Source organism: Lemur catta, chromosome 9, assembly GCF_020740605.2.
Source record: "Lemur catta isolate mLemCat1 chromosome 9, mLemCat1.pri, whole genome shotgun sequence".
Lineage (NCBI taxonomy): Eukaryota > Metazoa > Chordata > Mammalia > Primates > Lemuridae > Lemur > Lemur catta.
The window spans coordinates 35394248-35412862 of record NC_059136.1 but is presented as its reverse complement, the minus strand read 5'-3'; the positions used below and the strand labels follow the sequence as shown (position 1 = coordinate 35412862).

The 18615-nt window shown below is 38.6% G+C and overlaps 1 long non-coding RNA gene across 1 annotated transcript; it reads left to right on the top strand.

The window, feature by feature from the left end:
- Window positions 1-5064: 5064 nt before the first annotated feature.
- LOC123644745 lies at window positions 5065-13838 on the top strand. The gene is made up of 3 exons (XR_006737237.1): window positions 5065-5088; window positions 11712-11780; window positions 13562-13838. It is a non-coding gene; the product is annotated as an uncharacterized LOC123644745 (long non-coding RNA).
- The last annotated feature ends 4777 nt before the right edge of the window (window positions 13839-18615 follow it).

Below are 18615 nucleotides of genomic sequence, written 5' to 3'. Positions count from 1 at the left end.
TATATGGCATAGAAGTATGTCTACCATCTGAGGCTTTTTCTACCTCTCCAGTTACATCTCTTCTCCTAGTATGGAGTCTGCATTCAAGTTATTCTACAGTTTGCAGAAGAGTCAAAGCTTGCTCACAACTTTATGTCTTTGAGCACACCGTTCCCTTGGGATTAAGTGTTTTCCATCAGCCTTACCTTGGGTCAGACCAGAGAGAACAAAGCTCTGTAGCCACCAGGCTTCTTAGTTCTCCCTCACTCCTTCCAAGCACCAGATTCATCCATTATTTTGAAGAACGAGAAATGCAAGAGTGGGTGGGAGTACCCATTCATGCCCCAGTCTCAAACGTCCTGAGCATCCTCTATGCACTGGGTGTAGGAATAGAGCAATGAATTATTCCCTCCTGAACTTGCAGCTAGCAAGGAAGATAAGACCAGTCCATGAACTCCCAAAACACCAGGCAGGAAGTAACAAGAATATGTTCAAATAGATGGTTCCATATAAAGCTCAGAGGAGGAAGAAACTATATTAAGCTTGAGCAATCAGAAAAGACATTTTGGAGCAATTGCTATGTGACCTGAACCTTGACAGTGAGAAAGATTTGAATGTACAGAGATGGTTTGGGAAGTGAGGGTGGGAAAGTTTTGGTTTCAGAGTTCAGTTTGTGCAAAGACAAGGAGGTGGAATATAGCTGGACTTTCAGAGAACCAAAAGCCTCAGCCTGGCAAAAGCAAAGGGGAACTGAAGGAATAAAAGTTGGGCTGATGGGTCAGGGACAGACGATAGAGGAATGAAAGGTATCTGTCGATAACAAACCTGCAGATTCCCAGCTGCCATGCCAGGCACACATTCCGAGAGCATCTCTCCTGGGTCAGGTTGAGAAAGCTTGGCAGCAGCACCGCAGAGCTTGGTCAGGATGCTGCTGCTGTGCCTTCAGGCCGTCAGCAAGTTGATGCCAATGCCTTGGGGTTGGATTAGAGCATTTTTGTCTATTTTGGCTTTCTGCTGAACTTTTTAGAACCATGTTCCCTGAAATGGGAGTTACAGGCCACCTGCTGATAAGACCTCAATATTGAAAAGAAAAATCCAGAGGAATGTAAAATTATTCTCTCTCTCTCTCTCTACTCACCTTTTTGCAGAGAGGTCAAAGAACTTTGCCAACATTATGTCTTTAAAGCTTGATGCTCTCAGATGGCTTTGTAAAGGAGGAAATATTTGGGCAGTAAAAGATAATTCTAAATGAGAATGAAAGTAATCAAAGAATTACCTTTACTTAGGCGTTGTCCCTGTAAGACAGCATTTAGCTGGCTAGAGATGGGCCTGGACTCCTGGGCCACCTGTACATGCCCCTCTCAAACTGCACATGGAGTACTTCTTATGTCTGGTCAACGAACATTTTCTGGACCCCAACAAGGCATCAGGAAATATGCAGTATCTTAAAATAGGGGTGGTGAGTGGAGGCACAAAGGTGGTATCAAAATGGCCCTTTTTCTTGAGGACTGTGCATCTAATAAGGTAGATACACGTGTGTACAGACATTTTGAGGTGACGCATTAAGGGATCAGGTGGAAGAAGGCACTGGATGCTGTGGGAGCCCAGAGGCGGAACACCTCGCCCAGACTGGGCTAAGGATCTTGGAAAGGGCTGGGGAAGATGTTCTAAAGGAGCTGACACATCAGTGCAATTAGCATCTTCTCATAGTTGGTCCAGCTTTAAAATCACAGTACCTCAAACCTGGCTGTCCCTGAAGTCATTGCACCTATCCAACTTAATTATTATCACTTGTTTAATTATTTGATCTCCCTCTAAACTTCAAAGAATAGAGGCGGTTTCTGTTTTGCTTCCCATGTGTCCCTACCACACAACAGTGCCTGACACCTAATACGTACTTTATGAATATGGGTTGTGTGTTAAAGACGAAGATATCAGCACGTGAATTTTCACCCTCTCCTTCCAAGTGCTAAGGGGAATTCTGTTGTAATATTTAATGACTGCCTCCTGCATTCTTAACTCTGAGCAAAGTCTGAAGGGAAACAACAAAATCAGGAAAAACAGTAGAATGTTTGGACCACAAGGAACCTTGGACAGCAGCTGGTTCTACGCCTTATTTCTATAGATAGAAAACTGAAGTTCAGAGAAGTTACCTTGTAACTACTCGTACAAGGTGACCCAGGTAATTAGTAGCAACGCAAGTCTAAAAATCTAAGTATCTTCCTTTCCCATCCTCTGTGCCTTTCTGTGAGCCATGGGTATTCTATCAGTTATAGATATGTACAGGGTAAGCACAAAGGATTCTGAAAAGGACTTATTTCTTTTGCCAACATACCAAATAAGTCTGAATTCTAAAGGAACTTCATCTTGCAAGCGAGGCTTTGTTTAACAGAATATTTTATGTGATAGGATTATGTTCTACAAAACCCAAAATTTTAAAGGATGCTTTTTTCACTGATGTATAATTGCTTCTGGCGGGTGTGCCTTCCACTTAATAAAAAAGACTCCTTTTCCCTCTTTCATCTATCTCAGTGAGGCTCCAGAGGGAAATGTTGGGGAAAAAATGCTTGTTCAAATTGTAATATTCCCTTGAAAAGTGTATCTCAAAATCCTTTAGTGTTCTCAGTGTTCTTTCAGAATTGATTTTGACACTGTAGAACTACATCCTAACTAACTTCCATGCCAAAAGATATTGTGACTAGTGACTGGATCGCTTAAAGAATATTTAAAAAATATGCTTTCATATCAAGAGCAAAAAAATGGCTCATATCCATGACCTGGGAATTATTTTAAAAGAACATTTTCTAAAGTTGTGAAAGAAGGAAATTGTGAGAGTGGAGGATTAATTGGAGAGTATGAGATACTGTCCTAATGGAAAACATTAAATGACAAGGAAAAAAAATGCTCCAGGAAGAAACAAAATAAGAAAACTTTCTGTTGTATTATCAACAGTAAAAAGTCATGATTTCTTACACTTATTAAGTGCTCACCATGTGTTGGGCACTCTTATAAGTTACATAAATTAATGCATCTAATCTTCACAATAACCCCACAAGGAAGGTACATTAATATCCTCACATTAAAAAGAATGAAATGGGGCACAGAACACTAATGTAACTTGCTTGAGGTCACATTCTAGGAAGTGGTAGAGTTCACATTCAATCTCTGGAGGTAGTCTAACTCCAGAGATCATGCCTTTGTTCTTCTTTTTAAGTTGAAAATTTAAATACCAAAGTATTAGGTCATCAAGTATGAAATGCCCGATTTTGATTAAAAAGTTTAGTCTATTATATCTCAAACAAGAAGCAGTACAATTAATCAAAGTATGTGCCTAAAGTATCAACACAGTTTTCCCACCTTAATGGTAGCTTGTTTATACCAGCAGCAAAGAAGCCTGAAGAGCGAGTGGAGATGAAATCACAAAAGGTGTTTTACACAGCTTGTTGAGAATTGAATATTTTTCCTTGCAACAAGTAGTCCAAAACCTGGAAGAAGTTGGCACAAGGTCTGGTGAATACGATGGATGACAGAGAGTTTCCAAGTCCATTTTCTGTAGTCTGAGCAGCATTGTTTGTGTGACATGTGGGAGAGCGTTGTCTTGCAAGAGGATTGTCCTGTCTCTATTGACCAGTCTTGGCTGCTTAATCGTAAGGATCCTCATCATGTTGTCCAATTGGTTGCAGCAGACATCTGCTGTAATGCACTGACCAGGTTCCATGAAGCTGTAGTGGATAATAGCAGCACTTGACCACCAAACAGACACCAGTAGCTTTTTTTTTTTTTAATGAATATTTGGTTTTGGACTGCATTTCAGTACTTCATTTTATCTAACCATTGTGCAGAAAGCTTGTGATTGTCAAGAAGAATCCATTTTTCATCACAAGTCACAATACAATGTAGAAATGGGTTGTCTTTATGTCATGATGGCAAAGAAAGGCAAGCTTCGAGATGATTTCTTTTCTGATGCTCATTTAATTCATGCGTCACCTATCTATCCAGCTTCTTTACCTTGCTGATTAGTTTCCAATGGTCCAATATTGTTGGAATAGTAATGTTAAACCTTGCTGCTAATTCACATGTAGGTTGAAATGGATTCACTTCCACTACAGCTTTCAGCTCATCATTATCCACCTTGGTCTCAGGTCACCCACATGGCTCATTTTCAAGATTAAAATCACCAAAATGGAACTTCTCAGACCATCTACATACTGTATGTTCTTTAGCCACATCCTTCCCAAACACTTTGTTGATATTTCGAGCTGTATGCACTGCATTACTTCCACAGCAGAACTCATATTAAAAAATAACATGAATTTTTGACTTATCCATGGTTTCATAAAGATTACTCTTAAAATTTTTTGAAAGGTAATCACAAGTCAAAAAGTGCATTTGAAAGAATAAAGGTGTATCTTCACAATAAAAAAAACAAAACAAATAAACAAAAAAACCCAAGAAGTGTCAAACTGAAATGTCAGTGATATCAATTGTTAAACTTAGTACTTCAGGAAATCGGACATTTCATACTTAATAACCTAATAGCATGTATCCTATGGGCATACCTCTTGATCCCCAAATTCTACTTACATTAATTGACAGAGACACACACAGATATTTATGTACAAGGATGTTTATCAAAGTATTCCAATAATGGAAATTGCAAACAACTGGAGGTAAGCTTCCCTATAGTAGAAATTGTCTTTCCAATCTCTGCGTCTTTGCATCCACCTAGCACAATGGCCAGCACATGTGTGTTTGTGATTTTTTTCAATGAGGACTTTTGCTACCCCTTCACAACCAGCATTCTTTAGAAAATTCCCACACTCCAAAAGGTGGCATTGCAATTTACTGGTGCTAAACAAATGTGTAAATATAATGGCCGTAGTTACCCAACTGTTCCTGCAGAAGACTTTCTTTCTTAAACACAGGCAAATATTTTGATTTGTCACATTTCTAGAACACTTAATTGTCATGACTTTTTAGTGCCTTATTTGGTCTCTTGACAGCAGGGATACAACATTCCAAAGGACTTCTTCACCAGGTTCTATTCTGTCTCCCAAAACCATTCCAAAGTGGAATGCAACTATTCAGCACCTTCTCCAGGTCAGATGGGTAAGTCTTGTTCATGCACCAACATGGCCTTTGGCCCTTGAGTCTCTATGCCTTCAATATTATTATCCAAAACTTATCAGTATATGGACAGTCTCTGTATCGTAATTTAAGATTTCCAGGAAAGAAAATCTTGCCGATTTGGGATTAGGTGTCTACCTCTGGTTGCTAAACTGAGGTCTACTTGTGGAGGGTCCTATGGAGCATGGCACATGATGACCTTAAATAGGAGGCTGGGAATGACTGCTAAGCTGACTGATGGAACACTTACTGCAATTTACCACTCCTTCCTCCTCCTCTAGTTCTATATATTAATAATATACTAAATATTTCTCACATCTATTCCCGTTTACTCCTCTCTCCCCACTGTTTTAACCCTCATATAACCTTGCTCAGATTACTGGGGTAGCCTCTCATTTGGTCTCCTTGTTTCTCTTCCCCTAGGCTAACATACACTCCACATGTTTATGTTTGCCTTCGAAAAACATAAAGTGATCATGCCATTTCCCTAATTCAGAATCTGCAATGACCTCTTATTGCTTAAGAAATAAAGTTCAAAATGTGAAAGATGATGCTATATAAATTCTTATAAAACCAGATCCCTTTCTACCTCCTCTATCCCTCTGCTCACTATTTTTCCTCTTGGTCTAACTGTTTTGAATGCTTTGCCCACACTATTCCCCTCTATGCTGGGAGCATCTGCAGCTCTTTGTATTATTGTACATAGAAGAGTGGCCAGAGCACAGCTGGGGCTCAAGGAATGCCTGTGGAATGAATGAAATATAAAGAGCTATAGGTAGACTACAGGATTCATGACTTTATTCTTGACACTGATATTGTTATTGCCCATCTTAGCAATTTTCCTAAACAGTGCTCCCTGAATCCCCAGGGGTCTACAAAAAATTGTGGAAATTACAATGGTAAAAAAAAACATGTTTAGCCTTCCTAGCAGCACACAGGCTCAGCAAAATGTCAACCTTATCTAGTTCTGATGAAATAAAATCAATTTTATGTAGCAACTCTATCTCATGCTAATTAGAAGCCCTAATTGGCATCTTCAATTAACAAAAACTTGAAAATATTGAAGTTGCTTAATAATAGTATTTTTTAAGTGGGTACACAATCTTTTTAAAACTTAAAACCCCTTGGGATAAAAATGATTGATATAAAAAACTGGAAACTGCCCTAAAAAAAAATCTGTGACTCAGTTTCAGTATCTATAAAATGGAGATTAATTGATCTCTTAGGTAGATTCCAGATCAGATATTTATATCCCAGAAATAGACTAAAATTACTTTAGGTCTTATCTTTATCCCTTGTTGTACCACAAGGACCAAGTGTTCTATCCCTTTGTCAATTCCCAATTTCTAAATCGGGAACTCACCTATATTAAAGGCTTAACAAATACCTGTTGGCTAAATAACTAGGCAAGCTCTGACACTTTCTGAGAAAGAAGAAAAATAATTATATCTGAGGATAGAAATGTACCATTTAGGGAACAATGATGAGTTAGACCATACGGACATTTACAAAGGACAATGGAGGGGCTACTTGGAAAAACACAGTTGGCAAATTGAAAAACTGCATTGCTAGGTGGAGACAGAATAAGGTAGAAATTCAAAAACCCAAGCATTCCATTGGGAATGGCTATAGAGCAGACAGTGAGGACAACTAGGTAATGATTTTTAGAAAGAGGAAAAAGAGACATAGACAATTTTGCCCAAAGAATTTAATTCTTCCATCTTGCTATCTATAATACAAGTCTCTTTCTTTATTTTATAAATGAAGAAATAAAAAAGACATGACCCATGATAACTGAGAGAAGGACCCAAAATATAGAATCCATAATGTTGTCATGATGATGATGATGATGATGATGATGCTTGTAAACACTTTATGGACATCTACTATGCATAGGGCATCTTGCATAATGGAGTAGGACATAATGGAAAATGAGAAAATGATAGATTAAGAGAAAATAAATGAGATTGTTCAGTAAAGGACCTTAACCCAGTACAAATCAATTAACATTTACTCCTCCTTTCTCCTTTTATGGTCAAACAGACCTGTATTTGAATACAGTTGCAAGTTGCACCAATCACTAACCATGTGATGTCAGACAAGTTATTTAACCTGTCTGAGCTCGGATTTATTATCTGTAAGATGGGAAAGTAATACTTAGTTCACAACATTATTGTGAGATTAAATGAAATGTTATACACAGAAGTAATTTGTAAACTGCAAAGTAGTAGTCACATGAGATTTCAAGTCTGAGTTATTCATATAACCCAACAGTTATATAAAATGCATATAAGCAGCCATGAATAATGGTGGATAATTGTGTAGGAGGAGTGCTAAGGAGAGTCATGTGGCAAGAGCTGAGTGAGATAAGGTAAGAGAAGTAATAGGGGCTGGATCACATGGGGTCTTGTAGGCCATTGGCTACAAAAAAGGCTTTGACTTTTACTCAAAGGGTAGCTAGGGCAATATTTTGAGCAGTGGAATGGCATAAAATAATGTATGTCTTAAGAGGATCATGTTGCCTGCTATGTTAGGATAGACTATGGTGGTTAAGGAAGGAAGAAGAAAATCTGGAGGTCTTAGTGGTAATACAGGCAAAGATGATGGTGGCTTGGACCAGAAGGGTAGTGGTGAGGTTGGTGAGAGGCAGTTGGATTCGGATATTTTCTGAAGATAGAGCCAACAGCATTTCCTGACAAACTGAATGTGGGATATGAAAGAAGGAGGACAGCACAGATGACTCCTAGCACAGGAAGGATGAGGCTGCCATCCACTGAGATGGGGAGGCTACAGGTTATACAGGTTTGGGAGGGAAGATCAGGGGTTAAGTTTGAGAGGTTGGTTAGGTATCCATGTGGACATGTTAAGTAGAGAGTTGAATATACTAGTCTGGAGGTTGGGAGATGGGGCTGTGCAGGAGATATAAAATTTTGGATTTGTTGGTCTATACATAGATGATATTTAAAGAAATGCAGTGCAGCTAATGACTGTTCCACTACTGGCTTTTCCTAAGATTAGCTGAGGTCTGAGAAGTAGGATTTCTCCCTTCTTTTCTCCTCCCTGTGTTTCTTCCATCTCTTTTCCCTACCCCAGTGATTCCTTGCTTCTTCATAGCACCAGCCTTTCACAACTTAGCTCTCTTGTGCTTTCCTGGTTTATTCCTCTGCCTCTACTCCATTTCCTCATGCAATGACTGCCACACTTTGTTGGGATTTTGGTCTAAGCCACAAAGAAAATAATAAAACTTTGGGATGTAGGAAATGAACTCATGACCCCGGCTTTGGGAGACTGGGGCACTCACCACTGAGAAACCAAGGCAAGATTTTTGCACAACTGTCCACAGAGTTCAGTGTTAATCAACACCACTACCTTCAGCACCAGCCCCCATCATAAGTTCAAGATTTTTTTTTTTTTTTACTTTGTATATTCTAGGGGCCAAATTCTTGTTATTTTTGGAGAGGATACAGGAGAACCAGTAAAATTGATATATTCAGGGGAAAATGGTGGGACGATGGGTGGATGGAGGGGTTTCTAAGAAAAAATACTCCTATTTAGCCATTGTGTTTCAGATTAAATGTCACATCACCTGCAAAGTATTCACTGATTCCATATAAGAATGATCAATGGATCTGTGATGCTCCAGAGAATAATTACCTTTATTATTTTTATAAATAGGATTTGTTTTATTAATATGATGACAATGTACCTTCTTTGAAAAAAATCAGAAAATAAAAATAAACACAGAAAAGAAATTGCATGGCCAGAGATGACCATGGATCTGTTCTCTGGGTGTTTTTTCTGTGTATATATTTATTTTACAAAAATGAAGTCATCATATACTTCTTGCAAATTCTTTTCTCATTTGACAATAGAGCTGAAGAATTTTTTATGTCACTAGGCATTAGCCTACAGTGCCATGTGGGTATCAATACCATGGCCATATTATTATGGTGGGATTGTGGCTTGTTTCCCTTTATCCCTTTCCAGCATCCAGGACAGGAAGTTCTTGCAGTTGCAGAATGTTAGAGAGCCCAAAGCTCCCTCAGACATCATCTAATAACTTTCTGTTTTGCAGATGGGAAAGTTGAGATGTAGAAGGTTTAAATGGATTTACAGCTCAAATAGGCAGAACGCTATAGAACAAGAAAACAAACCAAGTGCCTGGGCTCCAAGCTCAGTATTCTTTTATTATTTAATACAACATCTGGAATCTGTGTCAATGCAACATCTGTGAAGCACACATGCAGTAAAAGAAGAGGTTATACTTTGGCAGGAGAAGCTTGGGGAGGACATGACAGCAGAGAGGTCTTTTGTGGTTCTTTTGGAACTTTCAGTTTTACTTTGAACCTTGAGACCCCAGAGTTTCACAGAAGGGTGAAGTTGCAGTGTGAGGTATGGGGAGGAGACAGCTTTAGGAAAGGAACTCATGAGCTCAGGTTTGCAAAACCCACAGTTGTACAACAGCTCAGCTCTAGCCAACACCCTGAGGGGTGCAAAAATCTCTTAGGAGAATATCTGGCCACCTACAGTCTCAATTCTGGTTTCACATCATATCTGAAGGGCTCCCGTTCCTCAGCAATGAGCTCTATGAAACCTAACAGCATTTCACCTTTGCTAATGGTCAGGCTAGAATGTTCTTGACTTCTTTGAATCACTCTGCATGCTTCCTTGCTGTGGAAGGGGGAGAGTAAATGCTTCAGATCCCCACAACAGTGAGTAAAGAGCAAAGAACTTTGGGAGTTTCAGCCTGCTGTGGACATGAAACACCACCCTCCAACTCCCCTCCACATTTTCACTCGTATGATTTACCTGAAACTAAACCTGGCCATGCCACTCATTGCCTAACACCTTTCCATGACCTCAGGAGAAAGTTCATGGCCCTCAGTGTGGCCTGCAAGACGCTGTGCAACCTGGCCTCTGCCCACCTCTGTCTCTGTCACTTTGTCTGTAGCAACACCAAACTTCCTGCAGGTTCTCGAACAGAGCCATCCTACTTGTACACACAGTTCCTCCTTTCTAGAATACCCTTCCTTTTCTTTCGTCCATGGTGCATCTCAACTGGATTCGGTGTCTTCTCAATATTTACATAACTCTGAAATTCTATAATCTGTAATAAGTTTTAAAACATTTTTGGCAATTTTTAGTGAAACGATTGAACTTTATTTTAAATCTTATTCTCCCATCTAGCATCAATGTTCCTTCACTCAGTGGCACATTCCAAATCACTGGCACCTGCTAAACATGCAGCACTAATGAACTAGGGAGAATCAATTTACTTAGAATCTAGAAGGGCACCCGTTGCTTATCTTTCCCAGCTGCAAATTATCTGGATGGCATAGATGGTTTTCTCTAGTACTGCACTTAGGATATTTACTTAAATATTGGCAGTGATAAAATGGTGGGTAAGGAATTGCACATTCATCAAAAGTAGGCGGCCTGATAGAAGTGCATAAACATGGTACTCATCTCAAAATTAAATTACCATATGTACATGGTTTGACTTGTCATTTATGTACTTGTATATTTATATACCCATCATCTTTAATCACCTGCAAGAATGAATAAGTGCATTTAAGAACAAATGTTTGCAACATAAGCTAATAGTTAATTGAAAATTTCTTCTTGAAGGAGAAAGCTGAAAGACAATACCAGGGAAGACAAAAGCTTTTTAAAAGAACAAGACTCATTAATATCATACAGTTTGGTTTTAGCTCAACCTAAAGAAAATTCCTGGTGATATGTCTCAGAATTATCCTTTTTAAAGCACGCTGTACCCAGCACAGAGAGATAGCTTATCAGAAAGAACACTGAATTTAGTATCAGGAAACTCCCTGCAAAGTCTTTTCTGGTTGTATGATCATAAGAAATTCATGTGACTTCTCCAAGTCTCTGTTTCCTCATATTTAATCTGAGAATATAATGCTGAAAACTTGCTATTGCATCTGAAAAGCACAAAATACATAAAAATACTTCAAAGTGCTAAGTTAATCTCAATTGCATTAATGTTATTTTTCTACCCACATGTGCATCCTATGAAAATCAGGGTCACAGAGCCAAGAAATACTACTACTATTGATGTTATTACAACTGCTTCCATTAATAATAATAATGGCTGATATTTACTGAGAGTTTACTGTATGCCTGCATTGTTTCAGCATTTTACATGAATTAATCTTTTATGCCTCATAAAACCTCTATGAAGTAGCTACTGTTATTTCCCTCATTTTATAGATAAAGAATTGGAGACACAGAGAAGTTAAATAACTTGCCTAAGATCATACAGCCAGTAATTGAAAGACCTGGGATTTGAACCCAAGCTTGGACCCCAGAGTTTAAGCATTAACAATGATACTCTACTCCCTGTCTAATAATAATAGTTAAATTAGCTTACAGTTGGATAGTGATTTGTTTCTTTCATAGTGATAATCTCATTTTATCCCTGTAGCAGTCCTGTGAAATAGATTTAATTATCGTTACTTTAGAGAAGTGAAACTTGGGTCAAAAAGATTAAGGGATTTGCCCAAAGCCACACTGCTCTAGGATAGTAAAATCAGACAGTTGTCCCACTATGGTGGCGACTAAAATTTTCTCCCACCCTGTTTCAGGCTCTTCTCTACTTTTGCTGGCACCATCGCATTGAGGAAGCCTTCTGTGAGGACCCCAACTGAGTATTGGTGTGTTTTGATTTGTGTTGAGAGCTTTTTCTCCTCTGTCATTCTCCGTGATGCACTATCACGCAGGAGACTAATTGTTTTTATAATACAAGCATCACGTGGTTCTGCAGAGCTTAGAATGAGCTACAGTGAACTTCCAGCCAGACGTCATTGGCATCTGAGGAAGTCATCCTGGGAGGACGACCCCAGGTGAACTCAATCTCTGATATCAGGGTCATCTCCTCCCCAGGTGCTGTACTCACCACCTCTCCACACTTCCTCTGAGAGGAAACACATGGTCATGCTTAAAAAGAGCATTCACCATGGCATTGCTTGCTGCAAATTTAAAATATGCACCCGACTTCCTGTTGTCTGCAGTTTTGAACACTGTAACCTGGCCTTGATTCACCTGTCTATGCCCTCCAGCCTGTTGTCTGTCAGTTATGTCATCTTCTCTGTGCTGTCATAGCACCCTGTGCATAGGATGTTCCTTCAACTTGAACTCTCCCCTCCTAACTCTTGGCTTGGCTAACTTAATCTCAGCCTAGAGATACCCTTCCCCACAAAGCCTTCCTTGTACCAGTCCTCTGCCCCTCTCTCCTCCCCCATCTCATCTAATCTCATCTCTCTGCTCATCTTAGCATTTATTAAACTGCCAAGTAAATTAGCACTGACATGGCCTGTTTAATTATCCATCTCCTGTATTACGCTATGAGCTCTTTGAGGGCAGTGGTTTCTAGTATCCACTGTGATGCCTGCATGTAGCAGGTGCTCAATAAATAGCTATGGATTAAATGCTAATCTCTATCTCTAAAGTCACCAAACATTTTGAAAGGACCACTTTCTTGACATCGCTGTTTTCCAGACTGTGAGTCTCTCGAAGACAGATATTCTGCTTTAGGACACTGTACCCTCAGTGTCTGGCAATGAGGGACTGACCAGAATTGCAAATGCTCTGCTGCTGCCCTTCAGCCTGTCCACAGCCTGCCCGGCCTCCTCCGAAACGCATCCCTTGCCACAGTGGCCTCATTTTCCATTTTCTCTTTACTTCTAATGTCTTCATTTATTGTTTAGCCTATACGCTTTAGCACTTGCTTCTATAGTATTATTTGCCCTCATTTTTCCTGTGTTGTATGTGTTTATATCTTCTCCCTGAGGATAAAAATAGAAGTATGACCTAAATTTGAATAATACCATACCTTTTGTATTATTATAACTTCCACCATCTTAGTTTTCACATTTTAAAAATGATGTATTCATCAGTGATAAATAGCTATATTTAATAAGTTTTTATAATGTGCTACCACATAAGTCCTTTACATACAGATCACATTGACCTTTACAACAACTAGACGGGGCTGGAAGTAGGAAGCTGAGGCTTAGTAAGGCTCGAACTTTGCCTAACATCTGATCCAGATGGTGAGTGGCAGAAGCAGGATTTAAACGCGGGGCCTGTGCTTTCAACCACTTCTGCCTCTGCACTGTGGACAATTTAGTAAAGCAGAGAAGCAGTAAGAGCATAAAAAACACCCGTAATTCCAATCTACTCTCTAGAGGCAACCACTGCTAATGTTTTGGCACCTGGCTTTTGCATCTGTGCTACACAGCCTCTACAACGGCTCCCAGAGAGCCCCACCTTCTGCTTCACGCACCGTTGTGCGATCCTGTCCCCTTGAGTGTGGGCTGGATTTAGCCACTTGCTCCTAATTCACACACTAAGGCTGAAGTGATTGGATGTAACTTGTGACATTGCGTTATAAAAAGACTGCGGCTTCCATCTTGGGTCTCTTTCTCTCTCTGAGATCCCTCGCACCGGGAGAAGCAAACTGCCGTGTTGTGAGCAGACCTATTGAGAAAGCTGTGTGGCCAAGAACAGATGTCTCTGATCAACAGCCAGCAAATAAATACCTGAGAGCTGCCAACAGCCGCACTGGCGAGTTTGGAAGCCGATCCTCCCCGGCAGAGCTTTGCGATGACTACCCCAGGCAATACATGGATTTTGGCTTTGGGAAAGAGGGTGAGTCAGAGGCACCAGCCCAGAGTCTGGGAGAGAATAAATGTTTGTTGAGTAAGCCACTAACTTTGGGGGTATTCTGATATATAGTGACAGGTAAATAATATACACTGCTATACACACTTATATAATAAATATGCTTAGTCATCTATGTTTTACTATTTATCACAGATTAAAACTGACTTTATTAAGTGAAGCAAACTGATATCATGTTTGTGTTTGCCAATCATTTTTAAAAAATAACTTTTTAAAACTGTGAAATAGAACCTCATACCCAAAGTGCACAAAGCATACATGTGCAGCTGAACGGATTATAAACCAAAACCGTGGTTCCAATTTCATTATACTTTATTTTTTAAATGAAGTAAATCTGCAGAGTATATGCAAAACTGGTAAATGTTTCATCATCTTCAAGGAAAAGATGAGAGGAAAGCTAAATGGATGCACCATTTGGGACGGTTTGTGAATTAGAGTCACTAAATCAGTATGAAACACTGCCTTATACTTTTCTTTAACCGACGAAAGAGGAAATTCTTAGGCAAAATGAGTCATCTGGAGGAAGTCTAGAAATTATGCCATAGTGGAGCATACATAGTGTGTGGGACAGAGTGGAGCCTCAGTATAAAATTAATGAATGGATAAATAGACTTGGAATAAAAAATGTGGATTTGTGCTCCCTCTCAGAGCTTGGAAGCTTGTGAATGTTGTACTTGTCACTTAGCATATCTGAGCTTTAGTTTCCTCATCTTCAAAAATGAACATGCTCATGAAGTTGTGAGGTTTAACATATTGCATTGTTTACATAAAGCTCCCAATAAATCAATTACTAGTTAGTCATAATTTTGATTTCAGGATACCATCAAATGGTGATTTATTACTACATTAATATTAATTGAGCATATTTAAAATTTATTTTTGATTTATTTAATTTTTTCAAGAAAAATTTTTATTGTGGTAAAATACACATAGCATAAAAGTTAACGTCTTAACTTTATCATTTTTAATTGCCCAATTCCCTGGTATTAAGTACATTCACATTGTTGTGCAACTGTGACCACTGTCCATCTTCGGAGCTCTTTTCATATTGCAAAACTGAAATGCTCTATTTATTAAGCAATAACTCCCCAATCTCCTCTTCACCCAGCCCCTGGAAACCATCATTCTATTTTCCATCTCCATGAATCTGACTACTCTATGAATTGGAGGGACTCTAGGTGCGTCATATAAGTGGAATTATACGGCACTGTGTGTCTGTTTGTGACTGGTGTATGTCATTCAGCATAATATCCTCAAGGTTCACCCACGTTGTATAATAGCATATCTCAGAATCTCCTTCCTTTTTAAGACTAATATTCCATTGTATGCATATAGTACATTTTGTTTATACATCGATAGACATTAGATTGCTACCATCTTTCATCTGTTGTGAATAACGTTGCTATGAACATGGGTGTACAACTATCTCTTTGAGATCCTGTTTTAGACTCTTTTGGACTTAGAAGTGGAGTTGCTGAATCTTATGGAAATACTTTTAAAATTTTTTTGGAGGAATGAACTTCCCTACTATTTTCTACAGTAGCTATACCATTTTACATTCCTATCAATAGTGCATAAGGGTTCCCGTTTATCCACATGCGCTTGACATTGTTATTTTCTGCTTTTTTCTTTTTTGATAGTAGCCATCCTAATGAGTGTGGGGTGGTATCTCCTTGTGGTTTGTAAGCATGTTATTTTTAAACATAATAACTTTATTTTTTATTAAATGATACATATTCATAATAAAATAATTTTTAAAAATATTTTTTAAAGAACAAAGAAGAAAACAACAAATAACCCCCAAATTCCACCAGCAAGCAATAGCCAGCCTGAACTCTTGGGAGACATCATTCCAGATATCCCTATGCGTAGAAAGGATGGAAGGCTATTTAGGTAGATAAATAGCTAGCTCATTAAAGATCATACTGGATATGTTTATTAAAGTAAAACATTTATTTAATTTCAGTTGAATGTAACCAGAGAATAATGCAAGTGAAACTAAAAGAATTGCTGAAATTTAGATCCTGTTTCTTTTATTGCTAGTGATATTATTTCCTCAAATACTCATCTAAGGTTAAGTAAAAACTTGATGAAACCAAATCTCTCATATAAGAGATTTTTTTTTGCTTTTAACTTACATCCTTCCATTTTTCAGGTAGTACTAATTAATCTCCTACTATGAGACATGAAGTGATTCACACTCTTGATACCTTCTCCCATCGCCTTTCTTTTGCCTCCTGATTTTTCTTGCTTTTATAACTTTGAATTTAAAATGAGTGATAACACATTCTGTTGGGCAATAGACATTTTTGCTGTTGTGCCGTTGTCTACATTCATTTAAGAGGATTTAGTCCTAATCACTGGCTCTTTCAAACAAAACTTCTTCATTCTAGAGAGGTGCTTTTTTTTAAAAAAAAAAAAATAAGTTCATCTTGTAATTGGATTTAGTCTTCCAGCATATTTTCCAAAATGGCTCATATATTCCCTGAATTCTTTCATGCTTGAGAATGTCTTCAGTTTTAATATTCTTGGGTTACACTTTCCTTTATTTGTGGATTTTTAAATATTATTCTGATTTCTTCTGGAAAAATGTTGGTGTGGAGAAATCAGAGGCCAGCTTGATGCTACCCTACTCCCTTGTGTTTTGCCTGGGTGGATTCATTCCATGTAGTTAATACTGATCAGGATATGTTTAGTGTCTCCATGTAAATTACATTGTTTTTTTTTCCTAGTATATTAATTTCCTTATGATTTGCAGATTTAGTAGTTTTCTAATATCAAAAGAAAAGTTATAAATTTACATTTCTGAAAACTCCTTCATTTGTTGGGTGTTCTAATTGAGAAATATAAGTGACCTTTATGTGGGCTAACTTTGAAGTCCTTATTTATCATCATCTCTAATTGATTTATTTGGTTTACCTTTTACCTTTGCATTCACTGGCATGTTCTAATGCCTTTTCTCTACGCTATTGTTTGGATTTTTAGCCATGCCTAGTCAGGTCTTTGCTGGTTTACATTTATTTATTTAATCTATAAAGATCTCACTTTGGCTTTCAATTGTTTCCTTAACTCGGTAATCTTCCTTTTCATCACAGCATATTGCTTCATCATCTTGTTTTTAAGTCTTGTGTAAATGACTCCATACTGAGTTTTTTATTGTTCCTTTACAGATTGTGTTTCTTTTCTCTTCTGTGTTCTAGAATGCTTGCATAGTTGAAATGCCATGATTCCCCCATTTTTTTCTCATGCTTAGCTTGGTGAGCTCCACCCAGATCTTCTCTGTGTCCTGATCTAATGTGGATGATACATTATCGTTCTTTTTGGCCTTGTCTTTGATCAGGTAATCTTGTCATTTTTAGTTAAATTTATTGGGCTGGATCTTTCTTTCTGAACACTCTTCTGGACTTTGAGAATATAGGATGTGGGGTAAATGAGAGCTCAGCTCTAGCTGCTGGTGGACCCCATACTGGTTTCATCTAAGATGCCACAGTGTATTCTGTATCAAGTCCCACCACCAGCAGTATCTCATCTTCATCCCACCATCTCAGCACAGAGCAAGAGAAAGGTCCCTGGTGCCCCTTGTTCTCTCTGCTAAAGTTTACCGTGCCTCACTAGTATTCTGTTTTCTTTGCAATTGTCATGACACTTCCTTACTCAAAATCCTCCAAAGGCTCCCATCTTACTCACTCAAGCCAAAGTCCTTCAATGCTTCCTGGGCCCTCCATGTGACAGCCATTGGTACCACTATCCTATCCCTTGCCTCACTGGGTTCCAGCCATGTTGGCTTCCTCGCTAAGCCTCAAATATGCCAGGCCCACACCCTCCTCAGCACTTTTGCAGTGTGGTTCCCCTGCCTAGAATACTGTCCCCAGATAACCACATGGCTTCCTCTCTCAGATCCTCCAGGTCTTGGCTTAGATGTCAGGATTTCAATGTGGTCTTTGCTTACTAAGCTACTGCATATGGCAAATGACCTGGTGTACTCTGTCCCCATCTCTGATATTTTTCTACTTGGCACTTAACATCCTCAGAAAATGTTATGTTTTACCACCTTTTTTCTTAAATCATTTTCTTCCTCCCTCAACCACCATTGAAATATAGAATAGGGACTTTTGTCTGCTTTGTTCCTAACTGTATTCAAGTGTCTTGAACCATGCTTGACACAGAGTAGGTGCTCATTTATTTGCTGAGTGAATGGATGGATGAATAAATGAATGTTATTTAGGGACTTCTTACCTCAAATGCTCATCATTGGCCTTTTCCTTGGCTATTTGTACACATTCACCCTTCCCACATACTCTTCTCCAAATCCAAGGACATCTTTGAGAAATTGAGGGTTAAGCATGACACCAGTTTTCTGTGGACCAGGATCTTCTGTTCTTTCCTTATCCTCTGCTTTTTGAAGTTTATTGGATAAAGTTGTAGCAGTTTTTCCTGATGAGTAGCTCCTGGTGAATGTTTGGCTTGCTTTTCTTTCCAATTTGTGTTTATTTTAGTAGGTATCAGAGGAGGGGGAATTCTATGATCCTGTTTCTTTCTACCAGGTTTATCTATTATTTGCATTAAGTTATGTGGCCTCTTGTACCAGATTCCACAGTAATTAAAACAATAGCATGATAGACATAAAATTCAGTCTGTAACATGTATGAAGGCACGAAGCTTCCTTTCTCTTTTATATCAGACCTTAATATCTATTACAAACCTCTATTCTCCAGTGGTAGAAGTTTAATCTCAGTTAATTTAAGATCTATTCCTTTTACCCAGATGATGTGTCAAAGTATTATTTTAAAGGTGGGGATGTCACCT